Raw genomic sequence first — 11,158 nt, forward strand, 5'->3', positions numbered from 1 at the left:
AGTTGACGTTGATGTAACGCTACATTATAATTAGCAATAGGCCCTATGACATTATGTGAAACATATCAAAAAACAACTTGGTTTTTATAGAACAACTTGAGTTAACTATAACGTTACAAAAATGAAAGTAATTGAAACTGGGATTAGTGAAGTGTTGTTGCACTGTTTGTGGCTATACAGAAAAAGACGCTCTGTGACCTTTAAACCTATACTGAAGTCCACCATGAAACTATTGTTCGCCACGTTTGTTTGTTTGTTTGTTTGTTTGTTCGTTGTTGTTTTTGTGTGTTTTTGGGGATTAGAAGCAGAAAATTAGACTAGGAGCTGGAATAGTGAAAGTCTCGTCAGGACGAGCAAATTCTGATGGACTGGGATGAAAACGTAATGATTTCCGTAAGATTGTGATCATTGATAGATGCCAACAAATTGGCAACTCTGTGATGCAGCATGTGAGCTCAACTTCTATTTCATTTGCACTGTCTACATAAAAGCCCAAAGTTTTACTACCGGTATATTTTCGTTATTGATGACAGAATAATTACGATAATTGCATGCAGGGGTTATATAAAAAGATACTCAGTACTTGATTGTATCAAAGGTGCAGGCATTATAAGAAATTTTCTTGATTGGTAAATTTTTATTGAAATGTCGCATCGCACATGGCGAAATTTCCTGCGAAAATATGAATAACTCTGTCATGGTTCGCAGAAAAACACACAGTATATTAAAGGAGGCCTATATACATTCGGGAGTATTGGGGGGGGGGGGACAAAACTAACTATACTGTATTAAAAACTCTTTTCGGAACCCCATTTCAGGATTGCTCGGAAAGATTTAAAAACTATCCCAATTAAAGAAAAAATTAGAAAAGCACTCTGAGAGCGCAGACCTCCGCCAAGCAGCTACTTTCCACCGATGATCTTGCTCTTCCCAAAGAGATTTTTCTCCTCTCCACCAGTGCTCTCCACCACTGGGGAAAAGCTCTTTGGGCTCTTCCATATCGAGATCAGTGATTTTCACACCCATAGGTATACATGCTGAAAAATCGCCCGATTTCCCAATATAGAAGCCTTTTGTTACGTTATAAACCCTTAGCTGCGCGGCGCGCCTCGCCCTAGCAGTTTGAAGTTTGAAGTTTGAAGTTTTGAAGTTTGTTTTGAAGTTTGAGGTTTGATTTATTTACTCAACGACCCTCATGGGATATGGGAGTACATTGTCAATTGAAAATACACGAAATAGAAAAATTTCAAATAAGATTTAACATACATGTATAATACAATTAATGTATACAAGATATCAACATAATTATCAAATACAATTTGCATAAAAGTATGTTAATAATTATACAAATGTAAATCTATCACATAAAAAAGTTTAATTACAAACAATGCAGGCACTGCCTGATGCAAATAATCACACAAAGGATACATATAAAATAAACTAAATCAAACGAAATAATAAAGTACAGTAGCTACATGTCTGAGCTTATCAGTGTACGTCAGCGACGACCAGGGCTATACGCTGTACTGGACTGACACTCCATGTTCCCAATACTCGCCTAAAGATGTATGGGGATAGAGCCTTCTCTTCTGTTGCACCACGTCTGTGGAACTCGCTACCAGTTCAGCTTCGGAATTGCTGCAGCCTCAATACATTCAAGTCTACACTGAAGACTCATCTTTTCCGGCAACTTTGTGAATGATGTGTGACACTTTTGGGGAGCTGGGCGCCTTTGAATGTTTCTAACAGATAAATGGCGCCATACAAATGCTGTTTCATCATCATCATCATCATCAACTAACGAAAAAAGGACATTATTACTTTACAAAACCTCGAAATATTTGACAAAGTCTTTTTCTTAGTGGAATTGAACAATTGATCATATTTAAATGTGTTAGGATATTTCCTATAGTACTTCTCGAGAAATGTTTTACGTTCCGTCTTAAAGAAGGGACATACAAACAAATAATGGAATTCATCACCAAGATCGTTTTTAGAACAATGAGTACACATGGACGTTCAATTCTTGGAATGTCTTTGTAAAGCCCAGACACTATTGGAAGCTTATGATTGAGGCAACGAAAGCGTGTTAGAGATTTCCTATTATTTTCATTAAGACGAATCAGGTACTTTTCAAAGCATAATCGCTGCTTTAAAATTCTATAAACAGTGCATTGATTGTTTAGCTCAACATCACTGTGTCACTCCTGCTGACTCATATCTTTAATTGTTGTATCTACTATTCTTTTGAATGTAGATAAAGACAGGTTACTTGCTTGACTCTTCCACACGTCAGAAAGGCCTAAGCTATCGAGAATATTCTTCACTTTGAGAATCCAACCCATCTGATTTTTCCCTTTCAAAAAGGAGAAAATTCAAAGCTATAAATGATGCTTGATAATTTAGGTGATTTCCCATTTACGAGACGATACTATGCATTAGCATTCGACTAGTTACAGTTTTTTCTAGTTTGTAGCGCCCAAGTTCACCGTAAGTCATACAATTGGGAGTTCTCTTGTTCAGACCAAGCAATATTCTTTACAGAACTTCAAATAAAACGTTTCAATTTGAATTACGTTTTCAAAACCCCAAACCTCACACCCATAACAGTATTGGCAATATCAATTGATTAAATAGCTCAAGTTGAATATCGACAAGTAGACAAAGAGATGCAATTTTGCTCTTCATAGAGTACATAGCTCCTTGTGCTTGAGTTACTAGTTTATTTATAGCTTTTTGAAGCTATTGTTGTAGTTGAAAGTTGTTCCTAAATACAAAAATATTAAAAAAGCAGAAACTAAAGCACGCACTTTTGTGCGCGTTTGAAAACCTCAAAAATGCGCAGCTTGAACTCCCAAATTCATTGACCCTACCTGTCAAAATATCAAAAATCCTTCATAATTATTCCCAAAAAATTCTCGAATCACCACCAAAATTCGATCGTTTGTTATTTGTGTCATTCTCAACCTTTCCTGTAAGTTTCATCCAAAATCCGTTGACTGCTTTTTGAGTTATTTTGCGCACGGACAACATTCAAACCAACAAACCAACAAACCAACGGTAACGAAAACATATATAACCTCCTCCCTTGGCGGATCTCTCTAAAAAAAAATCGAGTGAAAATTTTCACTCTAAAAAGAGTGAACACAAAAAAGAGTGAATTTCGAGTGAAATTGGAGTGAATTTTGAGTGAATTTTGAATGAAAATGCTCATTTTCACTCCTTTTGGAGTGACGTCAGGGATCACTCGAAGATTTTGGAGTGATCCCTGACGTCACTCCAAAATGAGTCAAAATGAGCATTTTCACTCAAGATTCACTCCAATTTCACTCGAAATTCACTCTTTTTTGTATTCACTCTTTTTAGAGTGAAAATTTTCACTCGATTTTTTTTTTTAGAGAGGAGGTAATAAACAAACAAACAAACAGACGGGGCAAGCACGCCTGGCAATATTTATCCTCCTCGAGCTCCTGTACACATGATTTCGAATTAATGGAATCAATCCATACCATAAGAGATACTAAGACAGTACGGTTATATCTCTATGATATACACTACGATGTTTGCCGTTGTGCTAGCCCTGACCAGTCCAATTTATTTTTTTCTTTGAAATTCTTTATGAGAAGCACTCAATAATAGTAGACCTATACAGATTGTTTCTGACACTTACTGCCCTTGAAATTCCAAAGGAGGGTTTCAATGTCTGAGTCTGTAAGTAAGCAGAGAATTCGGATCGTTGTATGGCTACTTTTTAGTATATTATTGGTGATTTTTTAGAATATCTTTGTTCATTACTATACGGAAAGAGAACCGTGGGATTCGCAAAATTCGCAAAAACTAAGCCCTCACGAAAATAACAGCTTTCAACACTGATCTAAGCTTTCTGACAGTTTAGATCTATAGAGATCAATTTGAATACAGTATAGAGATCCCCGGTTTTACCAAGGAGGTTTAAGAGATGGAGTTTCAACTGTCTTGTTGCTCAAACAGTTGTCAGTTTTCTATTGATGTACAAATTCCATAGGTACATTTGAGCCTTTGATGATCGATGTTGTACCCTGAGCAATCCGAGGATTCATTTTGAACGTTAACATAGTATGTTGGCTATACAGTCAAACCTGTCATAGCGATCACCTGTCTATAGCGACCACCTGCCGTATACGATCACTAAAATCAAATCCCTCCGAGAGAAAAAGCATGCTGAAGAGTTTATACGACGGTCACTTTTTTCCGTCTCCCTTAGATGGCCACTATAGACAGGTTTGACTGTATTTTGCTTGTTCATTTATTAAATGAAATTAAATCTCACTTAATGATAAAGCATAATAAAACAAAAGTCAATCCCGTCCAGAAATATATGGAAAAGTATAATAGGAGCCTACAAATCAGAACTGTATCATGTGAAAGTGTTTATCTGTACCCTCCTGCCTCCATGGAAAGCCGCTTTCATCATTACTTAAATGATTCCGTCAAATAAAACTGGTATGGAATAATCTTCATGCAAGTATAATTCTTTGTTAATAGATACATCAGGCTAGTGCCCGAGCATGCCCAGTCGAATACATTTCTTTCTTTTTTTCATAAATTCTCGTCCAATTTCTTTTCGCTCATCCCCATGCCTTTAACATTATATCCTATATTTTATAAGCAGGGATGGCGAAAAGTAACATCACAAAGACATATCTTCCTTTGAAAGTGGCTGGTTATCATGCAACAAGACAATGTTGGGTCAATTGTCTTTCTTAACTTCCTGTCTGCGCGGCAGATCCAGCTTGGCACAATGCTTCACAGGGTCTCCCCCCCCCCCTTTTTTTTTGTTTGGCACCAGACATTAGGAATACACGGGCGTCTCCACTTTGGGCCCCCTCATTTTTTTTCTTTTAACCCGGAAGTGGCACCAAAAATATGATACGATAGAATGAAACCTTGAAGTGTGAGCGCGGTAAGGTTTGTTTTGCTCTGAAGACTTTTTTTTTTTTTTTTTTTTTTTTTTTTTTGCTTGTCTGCTGAAGAAACCCGGAAGTGGCACCACAAGTTGCGGAAGTGGGCCCTCTGCCCCCCTTGCCCCCCCCCCCCCCCCACACACACACACACTTTTGAAAACATGTCGCCGGCAATGCTTCAAGTAGGCCTATAATTTCGAGTGGCGGCATCGAATATGGGTTCAAAGGAAATAAAACAATTGTGATTCCATTCTCTTGAACCTCTTGGTCTTACCATGGAGCTTGAGGGTTCACACGTGTAAATATAATGGAATATCCTGGACCGCATTAAGATCGTATACCAAAGATACTAAAATAAATGAAGGAAAAAATAATTAAAAATCAGAAACGCAGTTTGGCAAAAAAACTGAATAGCTGCAGACATTGAGTATGAATTCCTCTACAAACTTATTTTGGTTGGAAAATGAGAGCTTTTCTTATAGAATTTGAAGGGACTATTTTGATTGGGTGCATGCACAGAAAATAAGTGATTTTTTAAGTAAAAAGAACTCGTAGTCTGGCTTTGCGAACCCTTTGCTTGGACAGAGTTTGAGCTGAAGAACCCGTCTTGGAAATTTGATGGATGAAAGGGTATATCTAACTTTTTTAGGTTAGTGAAGATGAAACACCTCATTTCTCCCAGTTATTTTACAGAATTTTTTTGAATTTTGAGTTTTAACACGCGTCTCTATGGGGAAATATTTACCCGTATGAGCCCTTTGGGCACAACCAATCGTAGATGGCAGCAGGCATGATAGCACATCTTCTCTGATAATAATAAACAACATTAGCACAATAGAGTAATCATGATAACTAGCGCCCGACAGGGTAGACAATGCAGAAATTCATTCTGCAAATCCGCCTGTGACCTCATCACATTTCTTGTTTCTGTGGAGATAGAACGTGAGTAAATTCCAAAGAAGTGTATGTTTCGATAAAGAGCCCCTACTTAGATTAAATCCATCAGGATTAGAGACAAATAGTGACACCACGGTCGTGTATGCCAGATTATAACACTAACAGTTACCACGTAACACTAATAACAGTAACAGTCCCATTAATATGATTTATCGTAAGTAAGTTTAATACAAAGTGTCTCTCTGGAGTCTAACTATGTCTAGACCTAATCCTTTTTCATTTTTTTTTTTGTATTCCTGTAGACACCCCGGTCGTGTAAAAATATGCCAGATTGTAGCCCGACCAGACGGTGTTAGTACGCTGTGCCTGTCTCGCTACTCAGTGACTGGGCTGTGCTGTGTATAGTTAGCCAGATTGTAACACTAACACTCGACACTCAGTAACAGTCCCATTAATGTGATTTATCGTAAGTAAGTTTAATACCTTCCACTAGACTTTCTATGTCAACTTGATTGAATACCTACATTTGGCTTCCTTTAATGCAGTAAAATTTACTGCTAAGTAATCATTGTTTGAGAAAACTACTGTCTAGTCTAGATCTAACCATGATGGCATTAGTTCTTAATTTAAGTTCATAGTGTCTAACTAGCAGTATCAGTAGAAGTTCTATGTGCAGTCTGCAGTACAGAGACGATAGTAAATTTATGTTAATCTGATTGATGTAATTTAAAAGATTAGATTTCAGACCCTAGCCTAGGAATGCATCAACTGACTTGAAACTGTTAATTGTACTGCAGTTGCTTCCACTGCTGGCATTGGTAGCATTCCATTGAGATACTTCTCTGTGGGTGAAATTATTTTTATGATGTTCAATCATGTAATTGGATGTATTTTGCTTCTCATTTTGTTAAGTTCTGAATCTTGAGTCTGAGATTGTGACCATGAAAATAAACTCTCTCATCTTTTGTCTTGCAAAGCTTGGAACAGTTGATATCAGTAAAGCCATTTGTAATTTTGAAGACTTGAATCATGTTACCTCTGAGTCTCCTGTACTGCAGGCTAGAGTAGGCAGATTAAATTTCTGACCCCACAAAATTAGTCTATGTGAGTCTGATTATATTCACATACATCATATTGCTTTATGGTCTTTTGCCAAGGTTGCATTTGCATATGTGCATGTAACTTTAAAAGATGAGGAAAAAGCTGTAAATATTTACCCCCAAACCGTAGAATCTCCTGCAGTAGATTATAAAAGGGCTCCTCAACCATCACAGAAAAAACAGATCTCTACAAGTTGCCATGTAGTGGCTTAGATGGAATACAAATCTAGCTGTGATCGAATTTTGGCATGAGGGCATCTCAGGGCAAGGGTGTTAGATACATATGGCTCACTCATAGCAGCAACAGCCGTTTTGCCAAATGTTTCAATAGAGTGCAGATGCACCTCTGCTACCTACATAGAGTGCAAATTGTACAGTTAATTTTAATTCACAGGGAAATTTATGTTGGAATTAGGCTGTGGCTATGGAGCTTTATGTCACCTGCTAATGCAGTGCGAAATTGCAGTATTCATAGGAACAAGAGGAAAGAAGGTGGTTCTTTCAGAGAGATTGTAAAGTAGACCCACCTGTAAATTTCTTGGTACGGTGAATTAGGGGTTACTTGATTCAAATTAAATGCCAAATTCAGCTACAAATTGTAATGATTATTCCATATCAGGGCAATTACCCCCCCGGCTAAATACTGGTTAGTGAGTAAATATTAGGTTTAGGGTATAGAGTTTGGGTTAGGGTTAGTATTAGGTTCAGGATTAGGATTAAGGTTAGGGTCAGGAGAAGGTCCGGGGTAATTGCCCTACATACGTTTGTTCATGAGCCGGGAGACAGTGCAATACAGTAGTTTATAGCAGGTCAGATTTTGGCAGGCAGTTGAAGTTTAGACAGCTTACCCTACATTTGTACTCACACACATACATACACACACACACACACACACACACACACACCAATATGATTTTAGAGTGTATATTCTCCTTGGTTAGTTGTATGATGAGTATGATTTCTCTTTATTTCATTTGTAGAGTGGAGTGTCATGGAAGTTGCTTGTGAGGAATGCTAGACTGCAAAAAAGATGGAGCCAGGGGAAAGCTTTACGAGACAATGAGGGCAACACAAGACCTTGCCCAAACTCTTGTGAATTCACTGCGAGAACTATTGAGAGTACCTTATCTGATGATCAAAGAGGGAGAGATAGAACGGGTCATGTCCCAGAGGCAGGAAGGGCACTCTGGGCCATATGGCAATCACCAAAATAGCTTGGGTGGATCTGAAAGTTCGTCTAGTGCCAAGGAGAATTCTCGTGGGTTGGAAACAGGGTCAGTTATTGGAATGTGCAAGTATTCCAGCTAGGCAGATAGACCAGTCAGAGAGCATAGTGTCCAGAGGATAGCAGCATATCTTGTGGAACATCTAAGAGTGCTTGCTTCTGCTCTTCAATTGGATTTAAACCACAGTGAAGGGGAGTGGTCGACTGTAAAGTGTGCAGGTTGTGGAAAAAACTTTAAGCAGCCATTCGTTATTCCACAGAAGCTAACAGGATAGTGCTGTCATTGTGTGATGACTGTCAGAACATAACATCAGCAATGTTCTTATGCAATCGCTGTGGACAGGAATGTGACAGCCTTGTAGTGCTGCGGGCCCATAAGCAGACTCACTTATTGCCAAATCAGAGGACATTTGTTTGCCAAATGTGTGGGGTTGGATTTTCACGGCAAGCTGAGCTAGATGACCACATGTGTGACCGTGCCTCAAGTGAAACGACAAAGTTAAATGTTGTCAAAGGCAAAGCAGGGTGTGTTGAGTCCACAGTGGGACAAAAGTCCTTGAGAAAAAAGCCAAAAGAACAAAAAGTGAGAGTTGAAGCAATAGTGAAGACTCTGACCAGGAGAAGCCAAGCTACAAGAACTAGCAAGACACAGGCAAGGATTCCCTCAACTTCTAAGCAAATATGCCCCGAAGATAGGATCTTAAAAAACACAAGAGCAAAGTCAAACAAGCAAGCAGTGAATAAACCTGCAAAAGTTTCTCCCCCTATCAGACAAACAAGGCTGTCAGCAATCAAGTTTGTAAAGCCACCAGCTAATAGAGCCCCAGTCAGAAAGAAAGTGCTAAAGCCACCGAAAGTATTTCAGTGCTTAGAGTGCTCTGAATTTTTTTGCTGATGGCAAAGAGTTCAGAAAGCACAAGGTTACTCACAAGAAAAAAAGAGACCTTCCACTGCCCAACTTGCCAGAAGGAATTTAAGTCAAAAGGCAACCTCAAGAGACATGAGGGGGCCCATTCAGGTCAGCAGACAAACATCTGTGACATATGTAACAAAAAATTTCAGTCAGCGCAAAACTTACTCACACACAAAAGGACAGTTCACACTGATGAGAAGCCATTTTCCTGTGATATTTGCAAGAAAGCCTTCAAGCAACTAGGGAATATGAAGACTCACAGACGCACACACACTGGTGAGAAACCCTTCTTGTGCAAGGAATGTGGCAGACCTTTTGCACAGATGGGCAATCTTCAAGCTCATATGGTCATCCATGCTGCTTCCAAACCACATGTATGCGAAATATGTGGTAAGTCATTTTCCTATCTTCGCAGTCTGCAAAACCACAGGAGAGGCACCCCACACAGGTGAGCGTCCCTTTGCATGCAACATCTGTGGCAAGACATTTTCTAATCCCAGCGTGCTACGTGACCACAAGCGAACACACTCAGACAAGCGGGGATATCTATGTGACAAGTGTGGAAAAGGTTTTAAGAGCTATAAGAACCTGAAGCAACACGAAAAGTTTCACCTTGAGGTGCGCCCATATTCATGTCAGGAGTGTGGCAAAGGGTTTGTCTGGTTCAAGAGCTTCCAGCTGCACAAGCGGACACACACAGGGGAAAAGCCATACTCCTGTGAGCAGTGTGATAAACAGTTTTCAAATATCAACTCCTTGAAGAACCATAGACAAAAGCATCTGACAGGTTCTGCAATACCTGCTGCCAAGAACCGCCCCACTGCCACAGCTGCTCCTCAGCCAGCAGAACTCCTCCCTCCAGCTCCACCTCCTCCTCCTGCTCCTCCTGCCCCATCTACACTGCCTTCACAGCCAAGCCAGTCCATGCTGATTCCCCACCCCAGCCTGCACCAGAGTCAAACGCGGGATCACATGCACAACTCTATGCATACTCATTCTCAACCTCAGGTACCATCATCTTCCTCGCCGTCTGCCACTACACCCATGCACCCTTCCCTGCCTCCCCATTCTCAAGCATATGGCCATGTTGTTTTCCCTCATACATTTCCATCATTTGTGACTAATGCTGGAGGAGATTTTACCATTCTCTAAAAGAAAATTTCTGACATGATCGAGAGCCAGCACACATGATATGCACTTAGTTGAAAACTCATGAAACCTTTGGTAAGGGATATTCTAATGATGGGGCTTTGTGATCAAAATCCCAAGGAATGTATTCCACAGTGGAATTTTTTGTAACCATTTTAAAGTGGTTGTACAGTGCATCAATGCAGTGTCTCCTTCAGTGAAGTCCATGCAGGTAATATTACAACCTTGACTTATACTGTACATTCTGCAAGTGAAAAAGTAGCTGCACATCCTACATTTTCATTTGCAGAGTGAATTAATGATTGTTGTTTTTTTTTTCTTTTTGCACATTATTGTGTTATGTTCAAGAGTTATTTTACATAAGTTTGATCACATGAATTCACACCAAAGCTTCCTTGTTGCATCAAGCTAAGATTTAGTGTCTGCCTCAGTTTCAAAGTAGACCTAAAATATTGAAAAATATTTTAAACAGTCGGCATGTATACAGGTAAACCTGTTATGAGGAGATACCGGAAATCTCAAAAAGTAGAAACAACAACAACAACAACAGCAGCAGCAGCAGCAGCAGCAGCAGCAACGCCACCACCAACAACAACAGCAACAACAAGAACAAACGGATGCCCATAGGTTGCTACGTACAAGGTGAAATGCACACATGTAAGACTATAGATGGTTGTCACACATTAAGCTATACTTTAAGATGAGAGGACTGTCTTCACATACTCGTAATAGCATAATATTTTTGTGAAATATAGTTTTTATGCCTCCGCTACGAAGTGTCACAGGAGGCATAATGTTTTCGGGTTGTTTGTCAGTCTGTCTGTCCATCTGTCCATAATCAAATTTGTGGTCAGAGTAACTTATGAACCATTTGAGGTATCCAAATGAAACCTGGCATATGTGTGTATGAGTGGTAGAAGTTGTGCCTAGC

At 39.3% G+C, this 11,158-nt stretch overlaps 1 pseudogene; it reads left to right on the plus strand.

Annotated features, from left to right (window-relative positions):
* The first annotated feature begins 7,999 nt into the window (after nt 1-7,999).
* Nucleotides 8,000-10,383, plus strand: LOC139716657 (uncharacterized; annotated as a pseudogene).
* The last annotated feature ends 775 nt before the right edge of the window (nt 10,384-11,158 follow it).

Source organism: Diadema antillarum, unplaced genomic scaffold (assembly GCF_040938485.1).
Source record: "Diadema antillarum isolate AM-2024a unplaced genomic scaffold, OU_Dant_1.0 scf00000068, whole genome shotgun sequence".
Taxonomy (NCBI): Eukaryota; Metazoa; Echinodermata; class Echinoidea; order Diadematoida; family Diadematidae; genus Diadema; species Diadema antillarum.